The sequence below is a fragment of the Sinohyriopsis cumingii genome, chromosome 15 (genome assembly GCF_028554795.1).
Source record: "Sinohyriopsis cumingii isolate HCF-2022 chromosome 15, ASM2855479v2, whole genome shotgun sequence".
NCBI lineage: Eukaryota > Metazoa > Mollusca > Bivalvia > Unionida > Unionidae > Sinohyriopsis > Sinohyriopsis cumingii.
The window spans coordinates 104,583,896-104,608,960 of NC_142975.1; the positions used below are offsets into that span (position 1 = coordinate 104,583,896).

General features: G+C 38.2%; 1 long non-coding RNA gene across 1 annotated transcript; it reads left to right on the top strand.

The window, feature by feature from the left end:
- Positions 1-1,927: 1,927 nt before the first annotated feature.
- On the top strand, positions 1,928-24,625 carry LOC149782414 (uncharacterized). The gene is made up of 2 exons (XR_016414590.1): positions 1,928-2,344; positions 24,100-24,625. It is a non-coding gene; the product is annotated as an uncharacterized LOC149782414 (long non-coding RNA).
- The last annotated feature ends 440 nt before the right edge of the window (positions 24,626-25,065 follow it).

Consider the following 25,065-nt stretch of genomic DNA (forward strand, 5'->3'; position numbering starts at 1 on the left):
ATCATTATTATATCAATAATGGAATCTTACACTTGTAGATTAGCTCGAGAAAGTTTGGAAGCAATTAGAAGATATCTTCCTGTTCATATCATGCTCTCAAACAAAAACTGCAGGAACAATAAGAAGCACAAGTTGAATATGCAGAAGATAAAGAAAAATTATTTAAACCCGTTACAAAGGTTACTGAAAGAGTTACAGACGCCACTGAATGTCTTCTTCTGGCATTAAAACAAACTGCTGAGCAAACTGAAAAAATTAGCAAGAAGAACTAAATAGACGAAAATAATTTTAAGAGATATTCCTGGTGAAATAGTTGCTGCTCAACCTCTTGGCAAGGAACAAGAGATACTTGAAGGTATTGGTGAAATAAAAAAAATGATCTTGAACCAAAACTAAAACCTAAAGTAAGAATAGAACATATTGCATTGATTAAAAAATTTAAAAAGTAGGATAATTTACCTAATGCTGCAATGGTAGGATTTCTTCAAAAAATTATGCTTTTAAACCCTGAGTATGCTGGTGTAAATGTTGATAAAAAAAAAAATTAATGTGGATACTGCATACATTACAACAAATGACAGGTTAGAGATGATGACATAACATATCATCGATATATTGCAGAGATAAATAGATTGTATGCAGAGTCACGAAAATAAAATCCTCCTCAACCTCCTAAACCTGAACCTAAATTAATAAAAAAACAAAAACAACCTAAACCTTAAGTTTCTCTTATAGATAAATTGATGATTAAAGGTTTTAATGCTATCAAGAATGCAAAAGAACAAGTTTATGATACTGCTGCAAAATATGATAAAATGGGAAAATATGTAAGAACCAGGTATGTTGGATCTTGGGGGTTAAAGTAGACCAGCAAGTTGTTCTGCACCTTTTATTTTTTGTTTGACTGGCCAATCAAACAAAAAAAAAAAAAAAAAGGTGGAGAACAACTTGCTGGTCTAACTACCATGTAGAATGTATTCAACTGTATATTATTCGAGCGCTCTTTGTCGAGCGTGTTGGTGTTTGTGTGCGTTATTATACCCATTACATTACTTGCAAAACATATATGGTGCTGACATTTTCGGTAAGAGAGAGAGAGAGACAGACAGACCAATATTCTGCATATAATTATTTTAATATTTTTCATAGCAAGAGTATTTTTAAGCATTGTTGGGGCATGATATGTTTGATATATTTTTTCAACTGATATATCGGGTATAATAGAGCCCCCACCCCAACCTGAGTTCGCTACAGAGAGCTCGAGTAATATGCGTTTTAATACATATTACATGATAGTGGGCAGGAATATATCAGTTTTGGTCGATATACATGATTGTTGGTATAAATTCAAATGAGGGCCATGAAATACATCAGCAACCCCCCCCCCAGTTTTTAAAGCAGGTGATTACTAATTATTTTAACCACATTCTTCATCTGTCACATATTTTATATTCATTCTAAAGTGGCTGCTTTATCTAGAGGAAAACGAGCGGTAAGTGTTATATAAAACAAAAACTTAATAACAAATTGATCAATTTTGCGTCATTTGACTGCGAGAATAGTAATAAATAGAGGATAATTTATTTTTGCTGCGTAAGGCCTAATATCCGGTATGTTTCTTAGTGTGGTACAAAAAAAAAAAAAAAAAACGTGATATTTTAACGAGTGGCGCGCTGAAGAGCGTGCTAAAATATGTTTTGTTTTTTAGTATCAATCACAAATTGAAATATATCCGGTTTAAACGTTGGAAATGAAAGTTTTCTTTTTATTATATACTTTTTCTTTTTTTCATCTCACCTTAACTAAACACTTTCCGCAAATAACCATAATAAAAGGGAGAAGAAAAAAAATTAACCTATACCACACTGAATGTCGACCGTGTCTTTTTATTTACACAGCATCATGCGCAGAAAAAATAACAAGATGAACCAACATTTCAGACAGCAGATGAATTGAGCTTGACTTGCCACATTGAACTTCATTTAACACAATCAAACAAATGCAACAATGACAAGTGGAACTACGAAAAATCGAGAATGTTAGATTTGCGGAGGATTTTTATTCCGAATCATTGTCTGCTAATCAATTTCCGTTGCTGTGTTGGCGACTGCCCACCAAGCACGCCGTCCAAATGTGAAGTTTTGTCGTGCTGAATGACATATCAGTGTGGAAGAATGTATTGTATATCCTATAAAGAAGCTGCTTAAATTATAGCATTTGAAATTTTCTTCATTTCGTAGGCGCCCAAGAAATTAATTCTGGTTTGGAAGAAAAGATGACAGTAAAACTGCAGGAGACGTAGCTGTACAGTACCGTTGGTGGTGATTGAGACACCATAACAAAGGTAAATGCGTTCGCATTTTGTTTGGTAACATGTTGGAGATTGTCTTTTACTGATCTTCACTGAGCTTGAAGTAACTTTTACATTCTTAATATTTTTATTTACACTTATTTGCATAATATGTATTGCTGGGATATCATAGCATAGGAGTCGGAAGTTTTATAAATAAAACACGATATAACGGGCGCGTCTTAACGACACAGAGCACATCAAATTGAACCCAATGAAGTCAAATAAAAGTATATTTAGTAGTTTGGTACGTCATTTTTATAATCAAAATGATTATAGGGTTTGATGATTTAGATTTATATTCATGATTTTATACATTATATTGTGTTGAATATATTTATAGGATTTGGAATGTTTAGTTCTCAGGTTTTGTTTATATTTTGTTTGCCTTTAATAATACTCTGTAGTTCATTTTTAAGGTGTAGTTTACTTGTACACAAGTAAGCGCAATGTAATTTATCAATTTATTTTAACTATTTGTGAGAGTTAAAATACTAATCTAAATTAACTATTGTCATCTTGAAAGGTACAGGCTAGTATCTTGATAAATATGTGAATGTTCATCCAATAAAGAAATTCCAAACTGGTATTTTGAAAATAAAAGTATGGAATTTGTCAAAGATAATTTTTGCAGCATATGTCTTCACTCCCAACTTAAACATGCTTGTCATGCTTTTACACCCATGGTCTAAATCCAGTTATAAGTGGGACCCCGAGTGGTCTAAAGTGCTCTCCGTTACGGGTCACTGCCATCTCACCTCTGTCTGTGTGGGTTCGAGTCTCTAATTAGGACAATATGGGTATGCGAGAAAGCTTGCCAGTAGCTTCTCTTGGGTTGGTGGCTCTTCCTGGGGTTTTCCTGGGTTCTTCCTCCACCATTAATACTGTGATTTTTAATTTTTTTTACTTCTACCACAATCAGATCTATCTATCTATCTATCGTTCATTTGTTTGATTGACAATGTTTCTCGAAAAGACTTCGATCTTTTGTATTAAAAAAACAAACAAACTGTCTTATTTGGATCAAACAATAAAACTAGAATGTATCCAATTCAACACACAAATTAGTGACGTAGTACACAATGTGTGAAGTGGTACACGTGCTAGGCAAATGGAAACCATGTGGAATAATGTTTTTGATGACCTCGATATAATTTAACCTGAAAATAATGGTGTTCAATGAGGAAAAAATAAATAAAGTATGAAGAGATATTTATTCACAGTTAATCTCAGCACGATTATCAACTGAGTATTCAACACTACAACCTGCCACCCCCACCCTCTTTGCCTTTATGTCGATCCCATTATTAGTTTTGGCTTTTTTTATATAGGTCCCTCGATAACTCACGCCTCACTTATAGTGCGGTCGATGTTTTTGGACCCCAATGTGCGCGAGTTATCGAGGGAGAGGTGTAATAATAATAATAATAATAATTTCTGACCATTTTTAAAAACAACATATGACATCAATGGCAGTATGGAGGACCCTGCTTTACATTATTATTCAGATAATAACAAATCATAAGTTTAATGTGTACAGCATTATATGGTGTGTATTTTAACCCTTTACCTCATATAGTGTATGGCTTTTTAGCCCTCCGATACACATGAAGCAAGCTTACCTAGTGCAGTGCGCTAAAATAGAACACCTGTTACCTATTCGACTCCATACACATAGGCCTGCTTGCTAGCTGTTAAGCAGTGTAGTGTATGTTACGTTTAACAGCAATTTTAACCATTTTACATTTTTGGTACATATCTATTATGTGTGGATAAATTTAAAAGTAAAGCCCGATTGTTATAGCTGTGTAATTATTTTTAATGGAAGAATTTTGTTTGTACTTTCAAATCTTTAGAGAACTCATTCACAGTCAAGTCAGTGAAGCTGCGTGACCAACCGTAGCTGCCATTTCTTATACTCGAAATTTACAAGTTCTTCATCTGAGTCTACATCACTAATTCATCTGAATTTTATATTTTATAAAAACTAATTGCTACCTACATCAATATCAGTGCCTTTACCTAAGTTATTGAAGCTTTCATAGTTGTGATTCTTATCATGAAAAGTACTGAACAAAATCCATTATCTCCATTTTGGAGAGTGGAAAATATGACCCAGTTACTTTAAATAGCAGATTTCAACCAGAGCATAAGTAGTGACCACGTGATCTGACGTAATGGTCATTCACAGCAATGAATGGGGTATCTAATGGTTTTTTTCCACTAAGTGGCTCTACGAAAACCAATTAAAAATGTTTACAGCAGGCGTCAAAAGGCGCTTACATGCAAATGGAGTAAAGGCATCAAAAGGCGCTTATATGTGAATAGATCAGAGGCGTCAAAAGGCGCTTCCATTTAAATGGAGTTGAGGCATCCAGAAATTACAAACTCAGTTACCAATTTGCATAGAAATTGCATGATAATTATAGCCTCTAGATAATACAGGAACATTCCAAGCCAGACAGGTGCAATGTGTATCATTAATATAGTCTATATTTGAAGTTTGGCCAAAATCACCAAAAAAAATGGCTTCAGGAGTGGCAACAAGATCAACCAATCACATTATTAATATGTATGCATCTGATTCACTTTTGATATTTTCCAAGAGTTTAATGACACAAACCTATAGAGCCATTCTGATCAAAATCAGATTGTTACCAGAGCAATGATAAGATCTACCAATCAAAGCAATGTATTTAATTAATATAGATATGTATATCTGAAAGTTGATCAAAAGCAAATACTCTTCTCATTGTATATGCATCTTTTAGTCAGCACTGTATAGTGATGTGCAGACATGTTAAAAACCATACATATAAATATATACTGTGATGGGGCATACAACATGTTAAAATATCAAAAGGACCATTCTGTGATACCAAAGTTGAGGGCATTACAACAGGTCATTACTTTACTGTCTGAAAAGAATGTTTTGAAACCTTAACTAAAATTTCTTGAGTGATAAGATTTTCAAATTAGGCACTGTGGCAGCCATTTGTGATGCAATATTGGCACCATTTCCATTTAGTACACAATATACAGCATTAATAGACCTTTGGTGGAAACCACATTCTGATATAACCTTTCAATAAGGAATTAATTTAAAGATTTTCAGTATGCTCAGATTGACACCATTTTCACTCATGGCCAACTAAACAAAATAATTAGTCTTCTGGTGAAAACAATAAGATCTGACTTTCCATGGGTGTGTGGCAATAACTAATCTTCAAGATAGTTGCCAATTTCATTTAGTACCAACTAGATATCACAAAATTTTTAATATGGTGTCTGCGGTGGGCATACTAGAAATAATTTCATAAAGGTTGCTGGGGTGACCATATTTGATGTCAAATTGGCACCATTTCATTTGGGGCCAACTTTACCTCATAGTTAAAAAAACCATGCTGATATGACCATCCAACAAGGAGCAAGCAATAACAAGACTGTCAAGATGGCCATTGTGGCAGCCATATTGGATGTCATAGAGTAATCATTTTCATTAAGGACCAGTTAGAAATTGTTTTCTGATGAAAATGAAATGCCATGTTTATATCACTTTCTGTTCAAGTGGAAATTAATAAGATTTTTAATTTAAAAGCTCATGTCAAGACAACTTTCCTTCAGGTAAGTTAGCAACAAGATTTTCAAAATGGCTGCCAATGGCCACATTGGACATTAGATAATGCACATTTTGAACCAACTGAACAACATAAAATGTCTTATCAATACATTTCTATATTGATATCATCCAATCCTAAGCAGTGATATAATTTCAAGATAGCTGTTGTGACAGCCGTACTTGTTCTTTAACCAGCACTGTTTTTAATTACTATGAACTTGACCTTGGGATGTAAGTGTGTGTACAGTTTTATGGCAATCACCAAAGTAGATTACAAGCAGTGGTGTCAAACTTGTGCTAACAGACAGACTGAAGCAAGATGAGGGATGAAAAACAAGTGATCCCACAAGCCCCACTGGTCTTTGACATATAGAGCTTAAACCCTGATGTATTTTCACAGTGTAACTATTTTTAGAATCTGCTTAATCTTGATATATATCATTTCTACCTTTAGAATTCATGTTTCAATGGGTGAAGGTCATAGACTCCTAGTTGCCTTGGAGTGACAGCATTATTATAAGCATAGCCAATAAATCAGCAATAACCTCTAATAGAAGCTACACCTGATGCCTCACATTAAAAGTATGCAGTCCACTCATCTATGAGGCTGACCATTTAATTTTATGGGGTTGGTAGGTAGAGGGAAGGGATTGTTTTGAGAGATTTCCAGCCCTCGGTATTTATTCCCACTTTCAACAGCACTGGTCAGAAAGGATCTTCCATACAGACTACATGTAAATACTGTAGCATGGAAAAATTGATGTCATCATTAAAGATTATAAAATTATTTAAAATGCATTGGTAAATTTGAAAAACAAAATTTGATTTTGTAATGGTGCATTACAAACAGATGTGCATCCAGTTGTCATGTTTTCCATTTCAAACAAACAGTACCCAATAAATAAACTTAAACCAACTCTTAACAATTGAAAGTCACTAAGGTCATGCAAACATCAGTTTAAACTAAGGCTATAGCACTTGTCAAGATACATGTTCTCTCCAAGTTTCATGATGACCGTGAGTAGTAAAGGGGGCCTCTATAGCCTCAATGGAAATTAGCATTACAAGACCCCCCTGGGCCACTATAGCCTCAATGGAAATTTAACATGGAGACAAACCCTGGGCCACTATAGCCTCAAGGGAAATTTAACATTAAGAAAAGTCTTGGGCCACTCTAGCCTCAAGGGGATTGAACATGGGGGAAAAAAGCATGGGCAACTCGAGCGACAAGGGAAATTGAACATGGGGAATTGTAACAGGGTCCAGACCTGATGGGTCTATGGAAAGGGAACAGGAGGAGAGGGACATAACACACACACACACACACACACACAATGTACGCGCGAAGACATACACGCACACACACACACACACACATATAAAATAATAATTCGGGGTTAGGCAATTGAAAGTCAATCTCTTTTCGAGAAATAGGAGTGGCCCTGAAAAGGGCCTTTGGATTTATGTTAATATGCCCTTAACATAAAGGGCATCTGTGGCATCTTCTTGTCCTCAAGCTGCGTCTTACAGCAGGGCCATACATCAGAGTCCTCTTGAGGCAACCTTGTCTCTCTATGTAGACTCTTCGTATCCACAGACTGCTGGTGGTCCTGTGGACAACGGTCCACTTGGATCGGACATACATGAGCATGTCCGTCCTGAACATCATTGAAGACACGAGGGTGGAAGATTCAACGTCAGTCCACATCTTGCGGCTACGAGAATAGGTGAGTGAGTGATTGCACTGAACTGCGCTTATTTATAGGGAGAGGAAGGATTGAAACGGATTGAGTTCGTTGACCAATCCAAACACGCGTGACGAAATTCAGTCAGTCCGCATCCAATCGGAAGAGAGCAGTCTGTGACGTCACGTGGCCTATATACATTCGCTAGCGCCTGTGCGCTGTCAATCTATGCGACAGTGATTCAACATGACAGAAACTCAGAAAAAGATCCATGGGGGTGCACCGACGGTGGATACTACCCAAGGGAACCTGGACTTACTTTCAGAAGCCGTAAACTGGGATTTTGTGGATTTTCTGACCTCGCAAGAATTTGTTCCAGAACCTTCGTTACCATCTTTACCGCACGTGGAGAATTTTCGACAGAGACAGAAAGAAGAATTGGAGAAATTTATACAGAGACAAAAGGAAGCAGAACAAGCTTTTCTGCTACAGCAACAGCAGCAAGAAGAAGAGGTAAGAAGAAAAAAACAGCAAGAAGAAGAAGAAGCAGCAAAGAAACAAGAGGGTGAAAGTCAAACGGTCACGGTACTGTTGGACATTTTAGCGGAGTTAAGAAGTCTGAAACAAATGTATCAGACTTCTTTATCACGACCGAAGAGAATACGACCTTCCCGAGCTAAACACGCCAACCCTGAGACTAAGCCTACCTTACCACCCTTAGTGATTTCAACCCAATCATCATCATCAAAAGTAGGCCTCGGACGTGGCAAAGGCTTAAGACAGTTAAAGTTGATTGCTTAAACTCACCCCTACACCAAGAAAATAATGGCCCTTTTCAGGGCCACCCACTTCTCTCAAAAAGAGATACCATTTCAATTGCCAATAACTCAAAATAACAACCCATTTTACCCCTATAGTACGTGTCTGTGTATGAGTGCGTGAGTGTAGGTTCTTATTTTAAAATCATAACCCAAAGTCACTTACCTTTTATCATTAATGTATTCTGTTATCCATAGTTACAATTCAGTTCACAACATAAACACTCTTAAAAAAGTTCATTCACTTCTTTTGTGTCATTATTTACTCTCTCTGTTTTTTAGATTTCTTCACAGGCTTTTCCTCTTCTTCCTCCTCACTTTCTTCCCTTCTTCTTTTCTTCTCCTGTTTCTTTTTCTTCACCTGTCTGCTTTCTTCCTCTTCTTCTTCCTCTTCTTTCTCTGAAGAATCCCTCTCTTCTTCTGACTCCTCTTGTTTCTTTTTGGGGCAATCTGGAGACCAATGTCCTTTTTCTTTACAATAATAACAGGTATCTTGACTTTTGTCTCTTTTAACCCCTGTTTTTCTTTTTTGACGGTCTGGACACTCTGAAGACCAATGCCTTTTCTTTTGACAGATATAGCAAGTATCTTCACTTTTATCTCGAAAGGAAGGAGAGTAGTCCGAAGGCTGGTCTGAAGAGAATTTTCTAATGACCCTTCGCAACGCTCTGATGAAACGTTCCATCTGGCTAGTCTCTTCCATCGTTGTGATCAGGTAGAGAGTGAAATGAATAGTGAAAGGACAAGACACGTACACTTTTATATACGCTAGTCTGCCAGGACTATAAAGTAGCTCATGGTGTTTAAACTTGAGTCATTTGACTTTTTGCTTTCAAGATGAAACGATCTAATTCATTTGAGAAGAAAGAAGAAGAAGAAAGTAAGAGGCAGAAACGTGATCTATCGCCTCGTACCAGAGCTGAAGTCTTGGCACAAATTCATGCCAGTGATTTTGAAGACAACATGAGTGAACCAGAATCCAAGCCCTCTCAACCAAGTTCACCGCCCTTAGTTAACCCTGACAAATACTATTCCATTCGAGAGACAGAAAAGCGCACCTCTAGAAAATTTAGAACCACGGCTTACACCTACACGGTGAAGTTTAAAGATTTCAAGTCCGAAGTACCCTTAGAGAAAGCAGAAGGGTTCATCACCGAGATGTGGGATTCTTTACTCACCGCACTCAAGCGACAATGTCAACCCAAAGAAGACGATCGCTTGACACTATCCATACAACACGATGGTTTGAAATCCCCTGTTTGGATCGAGTTTAGCAGACCCACAGAACTGACCCCTTCCAAAGTCATGGACAAGATACAACAGGTGCAACAATCCAATGACCAGTTTGACATCACCGATGGAAAAGCCACACTGAAAATGGCTCACGTCTCTCTTCCTCAAGGGACTGGACGCAAAAAGATGTTATTGGTGAACGATCTTCGCAGCATTAAGCGTAGCCTCGTCCAAATTTACAACCCTCATGACCAGATGTGTTTAGCCCGGGCTATCGTGGTGGGGCGAACCTATGCCAACAAGAACGACACGGCAGAATGGAAAAGAGCCTGGAAAACTATTCGACAATCGGACCGAGCCAAACAACAAAACGAAGCAGAACTCCTGTTACAACAAGCGGGCCTGTCCAAAGACACACCCTGTGGCATTCCTGAAATGCAAACATTGCAAGATGTCCTAGCTCCACGCTACACCTTGAAAGTGCACCCTCAAGAAGTGCGCAGACCTCTGTTGTTTCAAGGCCAAGATTTTAAGGATGGAAAATACATTCACCTTTATCATCACGATGACCATTTCGATACCATTACCAATATCACTGGATTCCTGGGATACAGATATTACTGTGAGAAATGTGACCTTGGTTATAATAATCGAGAGCAACACAAACATTGCGGATGGAAATGCTCAGGATGTTTGGCCTCTCCACCCTGTCTGAGCGAAGGACCAGTGCCTTGTTCAAGACGCAAGGTTCACAGCAGAAATGTGCTTGTCAACTGCTGAGATTGTGCCCTACGTGTGGACAAGGCATACGTACCAATAATGCCAAGGCACACGTATGTTCAGGAAAGAAAAAATGTCACATTTGTCACCACATCGTGGACTTGGAACATCAATGCTACATGCAAAAATACCAACCAGAGAAAGAGGATGGTCACAAAAATGAAAAAGGCAATTTCATCTTTTTCGATTTCGAATGCATGCAAGAGACCGGCATTCACATTCCTAATTTCTGTGTGGCTCATCGAGCGTGCGACAAGTGCATTCAAGAACCTATTTTCAGTCATTGCCCTCACTGCAGCAAGATTCCTGGAGGGCGTGAAACAATCTTTCGGGGACCGAACACGCTAGCCGATTTTGCCCAATGGGTCTTAGACCCCATCAACAAGACGTGGAGCCAAGAGGACATCGAACGTTACGGAGATTGTCATCGACATGCCACGGTGATGGCTCACAATTTCTCCGGATACGATGGACAGTTTCTTTTGAGGTATTATACGGAACAAGGCACCGAACGACCTAAAGTGACTTTGAACGGAGCCAAAATCATTTCCATGCAAGTGGAACAAGTACAGTTTAAAGATTCCATGAGTTACTTGGCCATGCCTTTGAGTCGAATGCCCAAAACGTTTGGAATGACAGAAATGGCTAAAGGGTATTTTCCACACTTTTTCAATACGGAAGCCAATCAACACGCCGTTCTACCCCATTTGCCTGAGGCTAAAGATTACGACCCCGACAACATGCGTACCGAACAACGAGAAGCTTTCTACGCTTGGTACCAGGCTCACGCCTCGGACCCTTTCGACTTTCAGGAAGAAATGCTAAAGTATTGTCGTTCCGACGTGGACATTTTACGGCGTTGCTGTGGAAAATTTCGAGAACTGTTCATGGAACACGGAGGGGTCGGTCCTTTGAAAGAAGCTTGCACCATTGCCAAAGCATGTTCCTTAGTGTACAGACAAAGATTCATGCCTGAAAACACCCTGGCCGTCATCAGTCCTCAAACGACCAACTATGTCAAACGTCAATACTCGGTCAAAGCCCTACGTTGGTTACATTACTTGTGCGACAAGGAAGAGAAATGGATTCAGCATGCCCGCAACAGAGGGGGTGAAAAGACCATTGGAACGCATTCGGTAGATGGCTGGGACTTAGAAAACCCCAAGATCGTGTACGAGTTTAACGGCTGCTTATTTCACGGATGTCCCGTCTGTTACCCTGACCGTAAAACTAAAAATCAGTTTCTACAACGAACCATGGAAGACTTGTACCAGGCCACTTGTCAGCGACGCCTAAAGTTAGAACAGGAAGGATACCAAGTGGTGGAAATGTGGGAACACGAGTACGATCACCGTTTGAAAACCGATCCTGAGTTTAAATGTCTCGTGGAAAGTTACAAGCTGGTGGACCCCCTGAACCCGAGAGATAGTTTGTACGGAGGAAGGACCAATGCCACCTGTTTAATGTACCAAGCCGACGAAGAGAAAGGAGAAGAAATGAAATACTTGGACATGTGTTCGCTGTATCCCTACGTGTGCAAATATTGTCGCTTTCCTGCAGGGCACCCACAATTGTTCACGGAACACATCGACCTGAAAAACATTCGACAATACGAAGGCTTGATCAAGTGCAAAGTTTTGCCTCCCACGGACTTGTACCATCCCGTCTTACCTCACCATTGTCAAGGCAAACTGATGTTTCCTTTGTGCCGAACTTGTGCCGAAACGTGCAACCAAGACCAGCCTTGTCAGCACACCCAGGAAGAACGGGCCTTGACGGGGACCTGGGTCAGCGTAGAATTGTTCAAAGCTCTGGACATGGGATACCAACTGTTAGAAGTGTACGAAATTTGTCACTTTCCCAAGACACAACAATACCACAAGGGTGACCCCACGCAGAAAGGGATTTTCGCAGACTACGTGGATGCTTTTTTGAAACTGAAACAAGAAGCCAGTGGCTATCCGTCCTGGTGTCACACTCCCAAAGACCAAAAGACATTCAAAGTGAAATACTATGCACAAGAAGGCATCTCTTTAGACCACATCGAGAAAAACGAAGGCAGGCGATCGTTTGCCAAAGTGATGTTAAATTGTTTGTGGGGCAAAATGGCACAACGTCCGTGTTTACCCAAGACGGAGTATTTGACTGAACCTTCCCGCTACTTTCAGATGATTCACGACAAAACCAAATACATGAAACACGTGGACGTCATTCACGAGGATTTGATCTTGGTCAATTACGAAGAAGATCTGGACTTTGTACAAGACGACCCTTTTGGAAATGTCATCATTGCGGCTTACGTGACAGCTCATGCTCGCTTAAAACTGTACGAAGCTTTAGAACTATTTGGGGAACGCGTCCTGTACTTTGACACGGACAGTTGCATTTACATCCATCACCCGAGTCAACAGCACCCTGACATCGAAGGAGACCTTTTAGGAGCCTGGACAGACGAGCATCCCGATGACAAGATTCTAAGTTTCGCCAGTGGTGGTCCTAAAAATTACAGTTACGAATATCGAGACAAACAAGGAGAAGTGCACACGAAGTGCAAAGTGAAAGGATTGACTCTGAATTATCATACCAGTCGAGTGGTGAACTTTGGGGTATTGAAAGAAGCCTTGCAGTCTGGAGAGGACGAACACTTTAAAGTGACCACCTATCAACCCAACAAGATTGTACGTTTACCGACTCACCACATCGTCAGTCGACCCTTGCAAAAAGTCTATCAAATCGTGTACCAGAAGCGAGTGTGACTTCCCAATCATTTCACCTTACCGTATGGACACGTCGGTATTGGTCTGTATATAAAACGGAACCCTAGGCAAGATCGATAGTTCATTGTGACTACCAGGACCAAGTGAACAAGATGAATACTTTCAGAGAAACACAGAACAAGTTTAGAAAGGCACAATTCAAGTGTGGGGTTTCTGAAGTGGAATGCGCTTGTGAGCCTTGCAACTTTTCAACCTGTGTTAGTGACAGTACCAGAAGAACCCGTCACCCAGGACAGGACTGTCGTGGACATTCCTGAAAGGTCATTCTGGGAGGACACTTGTGTGACCGTACCTCATGTAGAGACTGTAAGAACATTACACACTGTCCCTAGGACATCTTGCTTACCCAGAACATGTTGCACAGAGACTTGTTTATATTCCACTTTGATCGTTTTGATGTGTTTTTTATTCCTGTACATCACTATTTGGCTTTTATGTATTTTTGTCTTTCGTGTTGTCCATATTTGAAACATTCAATAAACGTGTCCTGAAAAAAGTATATAAACTCTCGTCTTGTTTTTTTCGTCTCACAAGTGACATTATTAACACTATGGCTACTTCTGCTGTCTCTGCTCCCTCTTCCTCCACTGTCAAAGTCATCGACGAACACTTAGATTGTACCAGTTGGGAGGCTTTGTATCTTCGTCATCCCTTTAACATGCTCATTGCTGGACCTAGTGGTTCAGGCAAAACCGAATTTGTCAAACGTTTGATCGAACATAAACATCATTTGATCGATCGACCACCTCAGCGCATCGTGTGGTGTTACAAAGAGTGGCAATCGGCGTACAGCCTCTTGCGAGAAAGTCAAGGCGATTCCATCGTGTTTGTGGAAGGCATTCCTAAAGAAGACGATGGCATCGTCTCTGACTCCCGTCAAACCCATTTGGTCATTTTTGACGACATGTTAGGAGAAGACGAAGAAGAAATTAAACTGTGGTTCACGCGCAAAGGGCATCACCGTAATGCCAGTGTCGTTTACATCACTCAAAATTTGTTTCAACAAAGTAAAGCCCATCGCACCATCAGTCTCAATGCCCATTACATGGTCTTGTTTAAAAGCCCTTGAGATAAATCGCAAGTGCAAGTCTTAGCCAAACAGTTAGGAACGCCTTGGCTGACTCAGGCGTACGACGATGCCACTCAAACTCCACACGCCTATTTACTCGTCGATTTGAAACCTACGACCCCCGAGGATTTGCGATTTCGTACCCACTTGTTTCACCACTGGTGCCAAGATGGAGGGCCTGTCCTGTACACGTCTCCGTCCTCGACTTAACTTCATTCCACAAAAAATCTATAAAAACCTCAGACCCTTTTCGTCTGTCTCACACACAGTGTGAACATGATGTCCCTTCAGTCGCATCTTCCCGTCAAATTGATTTGTGCCTTGTACGGGATCAGTCGAGAAAAAAATCCACAAATACGAGTTCGTGTCTTAGAAGCTAGTCTCAAAGAAGTCTTACGATGGTTCACGGTGACGGCACGTCAATTATTCCAAGGGATCATTCAGATTCCTCATCAAACCAAACGCTTTTTCGATCGAAACAAAGTCGCTTTAACCCAACTGGCCGATCCCCGCGTTGACACTCAAACCAAAAACCAAATCATTTTGAAACCTGGAGGGAGCGATACTCTAGGAGGGGTCATCATTCGCTCTCTCTTAAGATGGGATCCTAATGCTCCCAAAGTTTTCCCCAAGACAAAAAAAGCAGTCAAACGAAGCTCCAAGAAGAAAAAGAAAAAGACCAGGTCCCCAAAAAGACCCGTGTCTGCAAGAACTTCTCCAGTGGCGGGACCCTCCTCTTACCAGACACCACCCCGGAAAAAGAAAAGAAGCCCTCAGAAAAAGAAACAGAGAAAAAGTCCCCAGAAAAAGAAAAGCCCACAGAAGAAAACTAGTCGCAAGAGAGGTACTTCGGCCAGGACGCAACCTTACATTCGCAAACCACGACCTGCCATGGCAGTGACTGCGTCTCCAGTAGCCTCAGGTTCCATCACTGGAGTCGAAGATGTGTGTGTGGTGCCAGACCAGGAAGGTGCCAGCATTAGATAGGTGCATCTGAAGTTCTAAAACAAACAGCCCTTTTCAGGGCTACACAATACTCTAGAAAAGAAATAACCATCGATTTGCCAATGTGTGTAGGTAGAGTAGTGTGTATATAAACACTGACTCTTTGTGTGTGTGTGTGTGTATGTGTGTGTGTGTGTTTGTTTGTAAGCGCTCAAGTACGTTTGCGGGGATAGTAAATTTGGGTTTAATTTTATTGCTTTGCGCGCGCGTGTGTGTGTGTGTGTGTGTGGATAGTAGATTTGGGGTTAGTTTATTGCTGATTTAACTTATGTGGATAGTATATTATATGAAATGAGAAAAGTAGGGGGATGTTTTCCTTCACGGCCGTGCGTTTTAAGTGATGATCTAGGTAATATCACTTTTAAGTCTTAGGGGGATGTTTTATATCACGTCCGCGCTTTCAGTATAAGAACCCACAGAGTTTGATGTTCGAACCATTCTACGGAATAATAAAAACGAAGATGGTGGTTGCAAGTCAGTTGTTTAACAACTTGGTACATATATGCTATTGGATAATGGATGGTATCTATGTAGTGGAGAGACTAGAAAAAGAATGGAAGATAGCAGAGTACCTGTACTACGCTAAATGCCTAAACGTAGCAAAAGAAGTGATAGCAGGAATGATAGAAGAGGAGGAAAAGAGATTGAGAGGTATGATAAATCCCACCTATGTCAGAGTGGGAAGCCTAAAGGAAGCACTTGACAATGCAAGCAAAGTCAGGTGCTTTCTTGGAAATATGTCACATGGGACAGAGTGCTCTTTTGTGGAGAGAGGTCTGGACAGACTGAAGAAAGGAGAGGAGTTGATGAGAAAAGTGATGGAGGTAGAGGTCAAGAAGATTAAAGAGAGATGGAATAAAGAAAGAAAAGATCAGGAAAACAAAAAGAAAGAGGCAGAGTTTGAGCGGCTAAACAACAATTGGATCAAAGTCCAGGAAAAGTTCAGAGCCATGGGTCATCCTGACTGGATAACAGAGGAGGAGAAGAAGAAGAAGAAGAAGAAAGGAATAATGGCAAAAGTGAGATCTTGGTGGAAGAAGTGGAGGAAATAGAAGAAGAAGAAGAAACACAAAGGCCCTTTTCAGGGCCACTCCTATTTCTCGAAAAGAGAATGACTTTCAATTGCCTACCCCCGAATTATTATTTTATATATGTGTGTGTGTGTGTGTATGTGTGTGTGTGTGTGTGTGTGTTATGTCCCTCTCCCCCTGTTCCCTTTCCATAGACCCATCAGGTCTGGACCCTGTTACAATTCCCCATGTTCAATTTCCCTTGTCACTAGAGTTGCCCATGCTTTTTTCCCCATGTTCAATCCCCTTGAGGCTAGAGTGGCCCAAGACTTTTCTCCATGTTAAATTTCCCTTGAGGCTATAGTGGCCCAGGGTTTTTCTCCATGTTAAATTTCCATTGAGGCTATAGTGGCCCAGGGGGGTCTTGTAATGCTAATTTCCATTGAGGCTATAGTGGCCCCCTTTACTACTACCGTGAGGACAGTATGCTAGAAGCTAAAAATTAACTTTAATGAAGTCAGTTCAAGATTAAAATGTAGGTCACAAAGCACTTCATTTTTCCTTTGGATCAAAATGATGTTTCCAAGAAAGCTGAACTTGTCACTGAGTTTTACTTTCACTTACTGTGTCCTCAACTAAAGAGGAAAACCCCATGTTAGTTTCTTGACAAATCAGTGGATTATAATTAGAAGCAGAGCCATAGCACAATAGTCAAACAATGTTTAATAAGTGCTGGAAATCAAGTCATGGTGATGTTTACATGTACTAAACAAGTTTGATGTCAGTATGAGAGATGAGAAATAAATCGTGAATGCACATATCATTTCCTCAGCTGCCTTCAGACCTTGATGCCACCAATGCATCTTTATTATCCAAGAATTTTTGATAAACTTTGCATGTCATCAATAGGGATAGAATTCGATCGACATAACTGGTTTGTGAAAAAGAAATGCTGATTCTTACAATAGCATCTAACTCATCAATTTTTAAAGGAATGGAGCTCTGTAAGCGCAGATAATAGTGTGACAAATGTTGGTTCAAAGTGTTCCTTCTTTTTCATGACCTATTTAATGTTAGATGCAGAAACTCACAAAAGAATTGTTATTCTGCTAAAATAACATAAAAACACAATTCTGATACAAATATTCACAACCCAACTCCTCTGCCCTCAACTCCCAATGCATGATAGATATTTTCAACTTCCATCTTTTCAGTTAATATTGATTGCTGTAGGTTCATTTTGATTGCTGTTCATCTAAACTTATTTTTCTCAAATTTTACATCATCAAACCTACCAGAAAATCCGAAGAAGCACTTAGGCAAAAATGTTTGATACTCTTGGTGTATTTTGTTGCACTCATTTAATTCATTCTTTATACCAAGATGTAACTTTCCAGTTAAATTGAGATGATCACATTTACCTTGAAAATTTTATTATTCCTTTAAATATTAAAACAACACTTGACTGAAGCTCCACAGAAGACCCAAGATTTGTTACATATATAGTGATCGGACAAATAATCTCATGGGGCCACTAAGCTGTGGGTATGGTAGACAAAATTGGATTTAGGTTTTTATTCTTTTCTAAAACTTCTTACTGCTCTTTTCATAAATAATTATCAAATTCAGCTCTTAAAACTAATATTTTCAACCAAACTTAAACAAAACATTATAAATTATGCAGTTAGAAATAATCTGTATAACATTATTGTGACAGTATTTAACATGGCTGCAAGTAAAATGGTTTTACCAGTTGACAGTTAGCATGTTGCATATTCATTAGGCTACAGGAATGCTTCAGCTCAACACGACCTCAGAGCTCATCCTAAACAAACGTACATAAACGTTAATCATTATAATTTTAAATCATAAACTTGAAAAACGTACAAGAATCAGGTAACCAACAGAACAGAAACCTGCAAACGACACTTGAGTGTTGTGAAAGTAAATATCACATTTAACAAGCCTAAGAAAAGAACTGTAGATACTGTATCATAAATAGTCTTATGGTGAAAACTAAAATGTACATATAACTACCCTATCAGAGACAGTAGTGATGGTAAGATTTATAAGATTTGGATGTCAAGTCAATTGGATATAGAACATGTACCACTGGTTACTGATGCCACAGGCATCTTTTTAATTACTCCTGGGGGAAGGAATTGGAGCCACCTTCCCCAAACTTTACTGTACTCATGGAGTATTTATTAATTGGGCCATCAGATCGAGGTACTGTTGAGTGCCTGTCGATCTGAGTGTAGGGTCAGAATGAGTGGGATTGGACCAACACACAGTTTTCAGTTGCTGTGATATGATATGTGTCTAGGGGGAATGGTCCCATCCTATGGTTGCATTCCTGCTTGTTAGGCGTGCATTGCACGTATGATATTGGTGTCTGTTCGTGGCAAAGTAGTTCAGGCTGCAGTTCGGGAGGTGGCCAATGGCACAGGTGGGTAGTGCTTTAGACATCCGGGTATCCATTGTCTAAATTCCGTCTTAATTTTGAATAAAAAAACCTCTGTGCTGTTTTTGTAGAGTTGGTTAGAGTAGGGTTATTAGAGTATAGGTTGACAGCTATGGTTGTGAGAGTTGCCACTTGATGTGGCGGCCCTGCTAGTACTGGGTTTTTGGTCCACTTTTTGCTGACAAGAGTGCAGTGGTTACTGTTAATTGGTTGTTTTGTGGCCCTGGTTCCCAATTCTATTTAGTTTGCAGCCTTGTGCTGCCGGGCCTGATAGTCTTTGGGCTTTTAGACTACCTTATTTAATTAGACTTGGGTCATATCTTGTGATAAGGACGGCCCTGATGGTTTGGGTTTTTTCACCACCTTATACGTATTAATTTGGGGTGTTGATAGTATAACGTACTTTAATGGTGCTGTAACCTTGGTGGTGGTGTTAGTTGTTTGGAGTAGTTACGTTTGTTATTATTTGGATGTTGTTATAGAGTGTTATGATAGGAGGAGAGAGAGATGGATTGTTTGGCTGGTCCCTATCTTTAAGATACTTTCATTGTCTCCTTAGTCTGTTTATCCCTTTTTAATTATTCTTGTTCCTTAACCCTTTACCTCATAGAGCAAAGTTACCCAGTGCAGCGCGCTATAAATAGAACACCTTTTACCTATTTGAATCCATACACATAGGCCTGCCTGTTAACTGTTAAGCAGTGTAGTGTATGTTACATTTAACAGCAATTTTAACCATTTACATTTTTTGTACACATCTATTATGTGTGGAAACATTTAAGAGTAAAGTCTGATTGTTATAGCTATGTCATTATTCTTCACGGAAGAATTTTTTATGTGCTTTAAAATCTTGAGAGAACTAGCTCGTTCACCATCAAGTCAGTGAGACCACATGACCAACCGTACCTGCCATTTCTCATACTTGAAATTTACAAGTTTTTTTCCTGCATCTGCATCACTTAAGGTGGCGCTATACAGTTTCGCATTTTGCATAGGGTTAGGATTTTAAAGAAAAAGAATTTCCCCGGCTCTCCTCACTGGTTTTACTGGCTATTTAAAAAAGACCTTGTATATCTTAGGTATAATGCAAAGAACCTTTAATTCCCTTTATTTTGGTGTATGATTGATAGGTGTACTATGGGTTATAGAGTATACAGCTTGGCCTTACTTCAAATGTGCACCTTTCAAAAAAGTGCTAGCTCTACTTGGTCATTTTCACTTCCTGAACTTCAGAGGTCAATTGTATAAAAAAGAGCCGATAACTTTTTTTACATTTTATATATTTGGTAATTCATTCATTGCACTTTCAGAAGCTGGTATTGTCTAGTCTGGCAAAATTCATTTTCCCTATTTTAATAGCTGCTATGTATAGTGCACTTTAGACTAATTCAGACTGATTTTTTAACACAAGGGAGCAGTCATTTTAGTTAGCAGTGTACTTAAATCATGTAAAATTTCCAAAAGTACAATATCCAGAAGAAATATCATCCACATTGCATTAATGTAGCATAGAGATATGCCAACATTCTCTCCACTGTGCATGTTTTAAATGCAAACTACTTCACCTTACATACGTCACTCTCTCAAAAGTACATATTATCTGGTGAGCGCCACCATAAAGAAGATATAGGTATTATTTTTGTATGATTTAATTATGTTTATATGGCTGAAACATTTAAGTCGCAAGCATCAAAACAATCCTTCTGAATAATTCTCCTGCATTTCCCCCCACAGAACAGTATTTATGAGTGTCAGAGTCTCTAACAAGTCCAGCCTCCCCCCCCATGATAAAAGTGAGCTATTTTAAGAATGCACATTACATTTTGTAAACATAGCAACCAATGTTATGCTTAATGACAGGAACATGAAACTAGCCAGAATTATTTCAGAGAGATCAACAAAGAATTTTACAATTAGAAAAGGGAGATAACTCATCAGGTTCATAAAGGTCAAAGGTCAAAGTGTAAAATATTTGCCTATTGTTTAATATGGAAGAAGCGAATTCACTTTCTCTTCATTTATTTTTTTATTTCATTGCAAATAAATGAAAAGAAACATTTTCACCATATATTTCTGTCACTTATTGCAACAGTTTTGCATTTAAGTTGACTCTATTCCTATATTCTAAGACTTCTAATTTCCCATAATTAAGGTCACTACTCACACAAACATACCTCATGGCAAATTATGTAAGCAAGAGAAAAATGATTATAATGAGCTTATTTTCATGCTTAACATCAATATGAATGTACCATTTTATTCAGAACATCATACATAATTATATGAAAATAAAAAAAATAATTGCAAACATTTTTATATTTTCTTTAAGGTGGCGCTATACAGTTTTGCATTTTGCATAGGGTTAGGATTTTAAAGAAAAAGAATTTCCCCGGCTCTCCTCACTGGTTTTACTGGCTATTTAAAAAAGACCTTGTATATCTTAGGTATAATGCAAAGAACCTTTAATTCCCTTTATTTTGGTGTATGATTGATGGGTGTACTATGGATTATAGAGTATACAGCTTGGCCTTATTTCAGATGTGCACCTTTCAAAAAAGTGCTAGCTCTACTTGGTCATTTTCACTTCCTGAACTTCAGAGGTCAATTGTATAAAAAAGAGCCGATAACTTTTTTTACATTTTATATATTTGGTAATTCATTCATTGCACTTTCAGAAGCTGGTATTGTCTAGTCTGGCAAAATTCATTTTCCCTATTTTAATAGCTGCTATGTATAGTGCACTTTAGACTAATTCAGACTGATTTTTTAACACAAGGGAGCAGTCATTTTAGTTAGCAGTGTACTTAAATCATGTAAAATTTCCAAAAGTACAATATCCAGAAGAAATATCATCCACATTACATTAATGTAGCATAGAGATATGCCAACATTCTCTCCACTGTGCATGTTTTAAATGCAAACTACTTCACCTTACATACGTCACTCTCTCAAAAGTACATATTATCTGGTGAGCGCCACCTAAGTCATCCGAATTTGATAATGCTGCCTACATCAATATCAGAGCCTTTACCTAGGTTATTGAATCTTTCATAGTTGTGATTCTAATCGTGAAAACTTCGTAATTACTTAATGAAATTTGCGACCTCCATTTTGAAGAGTGGAGATTACGAACCAGTTACTTTAAATAGCAGATATCAACTAGAGCATAAAAGTGACCATGTGATCTGACGTAATTGTCATTCGCAGAAATGAATGTAGTATTTAATAGGGGGTTTTCCCCAAAGGTGGTGCTACAAAAACCGGCTTGAAATGGCTGAAGTATACAGCGGACGTCAAAAGGTGTTTCCATGTGAATGGAGTAGAGACGTCAAAAGGTGCTTCCATGCAAATGGAGTAGAGGTGTTCAAAGGCGCTTGCATGAGGTAAAGGGTTAATATGTTGATTATGATACTTATTTAAAGCTTTTGAGTGTCCCTAATTTGTATATTTATAAGATTTGTTTTGATTGTATATGTAATCTGAAATAATTTTTTAAATTTTTTAATATTTTTTAAAATATATATATTTTTTTGTTAGATTTATTTAATTTGTAAAAAAAATTATATATTTTTTTTTAATTTTTTATTTTTTTTTTACTTTTTAAGATATTAATATGTTGTATTATGCCCTATTTGTGGTTAATTAGTCAGATTTTATCCCAGATAGTCATCCTTGTCGATTAATCGATCCTTCTAAGAGGAGTCAAGGACATGCAATCTGGTTGGTCACTATTGAGTTTTCCTAATTGTAATCTTATTATTTTTGTTTTAGTTTTAATATACTTATTTTACTATTTATTTGTAAGTTCATGATTAGCTAAATGGGTTTTGACTTTTCATGTTTTCATTGTCCCTATTTGAGGTTAATTGGTCAGCTTTATTATTGAGCCAGGTTTTTTATTCCTTGTCAATTAATCAAACCTTCTAAGAGGTGTCAAGGACATCCAATCTGGTTGGTCCCTATTGAGTTTACCCTATTTTTCCCTATTTTACCTTTAACTGATATGTTAATTGTTAGCTATTATATTTTTTTATCTAAACCTGTTTTTCATAAGTAGGAACTAGGATATTATATTTTTATAGGTATTGTTAAGGTTAGGGTTGGCTTTGTTTAGGATTTCTGGGTATGTGTCTGGGGATCCTATTTTTTTGGTTCAATTTTGAATAACTCTCTATCTCTTTTATACTAACGACATACGTTGAAAATGTGTGGTAGGTCATCTGGGACCTGGCAGTGATAGCAGTTAGGGTTGTGTGGTTTGGGTCCTATATATTTTCCATAGCTGCTAGCCAACTTAGTTTGACCTGATAGAATTCTATTTATTTTCATTTGTTCTTCGTATTTGGGTAAAGTTGGTATCGTATTTCTGCTTACTTCTTTTATGATGTTATATAGTTTTCTACCTTTTTTGTTGTCATTCCAGTTTTCTTGCCATTTTCTATTTATTAGTGCTGTGATAAGGCTATAGATTTCACTTTCACTTACACTGTAGTCTAGTGATACATAATTGGTTTCATTCAGTTTTTGTTTGGCTGTTTGATGAGCTAGGTTGTTTCCTGGGCTGTTGATGTGGGACGGGGTCCACATGAATTCTATGTGCTGATGGCTGTTGCTTAATTTTTTTAATGTGAGGAAGATTTGGATGTCAGATGAGCACCATTTTATTTAGGACCAACCAGGCATCATGAAATCTGTAGTAAAAGCCACATGTTGATATGACCATCTGTCACGGAATAAGGCAAGAAAATAATTTGGTGATGCCTTAGAACAGTTTGGGTAATTGATTTCTTAGATGCATACAGCGTTACATAGGGTAGTTAATATTTTGTTTTTATTTTTATTTTTTTGGGGGGTGACCGGGCAATACATGCGTCTTGGCGTAGGTTATGTGTGGTCAGATACCCATATAACACAATGTGCATGGGTACTTTACACCTGGTTATGTACAGTTAATTTCTCTGCATTTATAGGAGACACATTGTCTTATGCGACACAGAGATCGCTTGGATCTTGTCTAGGAGTGTCAATAAACTTACGACTTTTTACAGCCATAGGGGTAAGTGTTAAATAATAAGTCAATTTTGTAACTGTATATATATATATATAATGTCTCTCTTTAATATACTGTCTTTATGTGTCATATTTCAGATTTAAAACACTAGAAAATTGTTGGTCTGATCCAATTTATTGCTAAGGGCTTTATTTTGACATAAAACAATGTGGTAGCATGCATTTATGGATTTCCTCTCTGCATTTAGTTTATTTATGACCAGCTTGGTATATTTGTAGCTGGATGGATGGATGGATGGGCTGGAAGAGTCAGAATGGTGAGGCCATGATCTGCAGTGTGGCAGTAAACCCATTTCACCCAACAGTGTATCTGTTACTTGACAGGAGTTGTTGAGTAGGAATTCTGGATTTTAGAGAAGGCCAAGGAATAGCAATTCCGAACTCTGGATAAGGGCAGTATACATTGTGGTGTGTTTACAAGGACATATGGTTGTGTGAAGCACAATTATTTTTTTTGGTATCATATGGCTGTGTGAACCATAATTTTCTTTGTATCATATGGTTGTGTGAAGCATAATTATTTTTGTGTATCTTATGATTCTGTGAATCAAATTCATTTAATTTCATATAATGTGGATATATGAACCATATTCATATGTTTTTCATATATGAAAATCTGTTTGCTTTTTATAACATGTTCGGTATGGTAATCTTATATCATATATAGTGGGTGGATTTGTGAGTCTACATGCGTATGTATTGTCGTGAATATTTATTTTTCATTTCATAAACTTCCATTCTCTCACATTGTGTTGTGTTATCACTCAGTCCAAAAATCCATTCGGTTTCAATCCTGTTACACCATCCACTGAGGAGGAGTAACAACAATTTTCAATATGGCTTCCATAATGGATGTGTCAGCAACACAGTTTTCTTTATAACCAACTAGATATCATAGGAATTTGGGTGAAAATGTCATGTCAAAATGACTTCACATTTAAGTCATTTACAAAATCTTTAAGTGAACACCTGTGTTTGTATGACCACCCATTCAGGATGAGTGGTGACAAGATTTTCATGATGTCTGCCAAGGTAGTCATTTTCGAACTTAGATCTCCATTTTCATTTAGGACAAATTAGACATCATAAGAAGTCTTCTGGTGAAGACCCCAACATCAATGCATACTTCCATTCTGGAACAGTGATAACAAGATTTTCAAAATGACTGCTATAGTGGCCATGTCG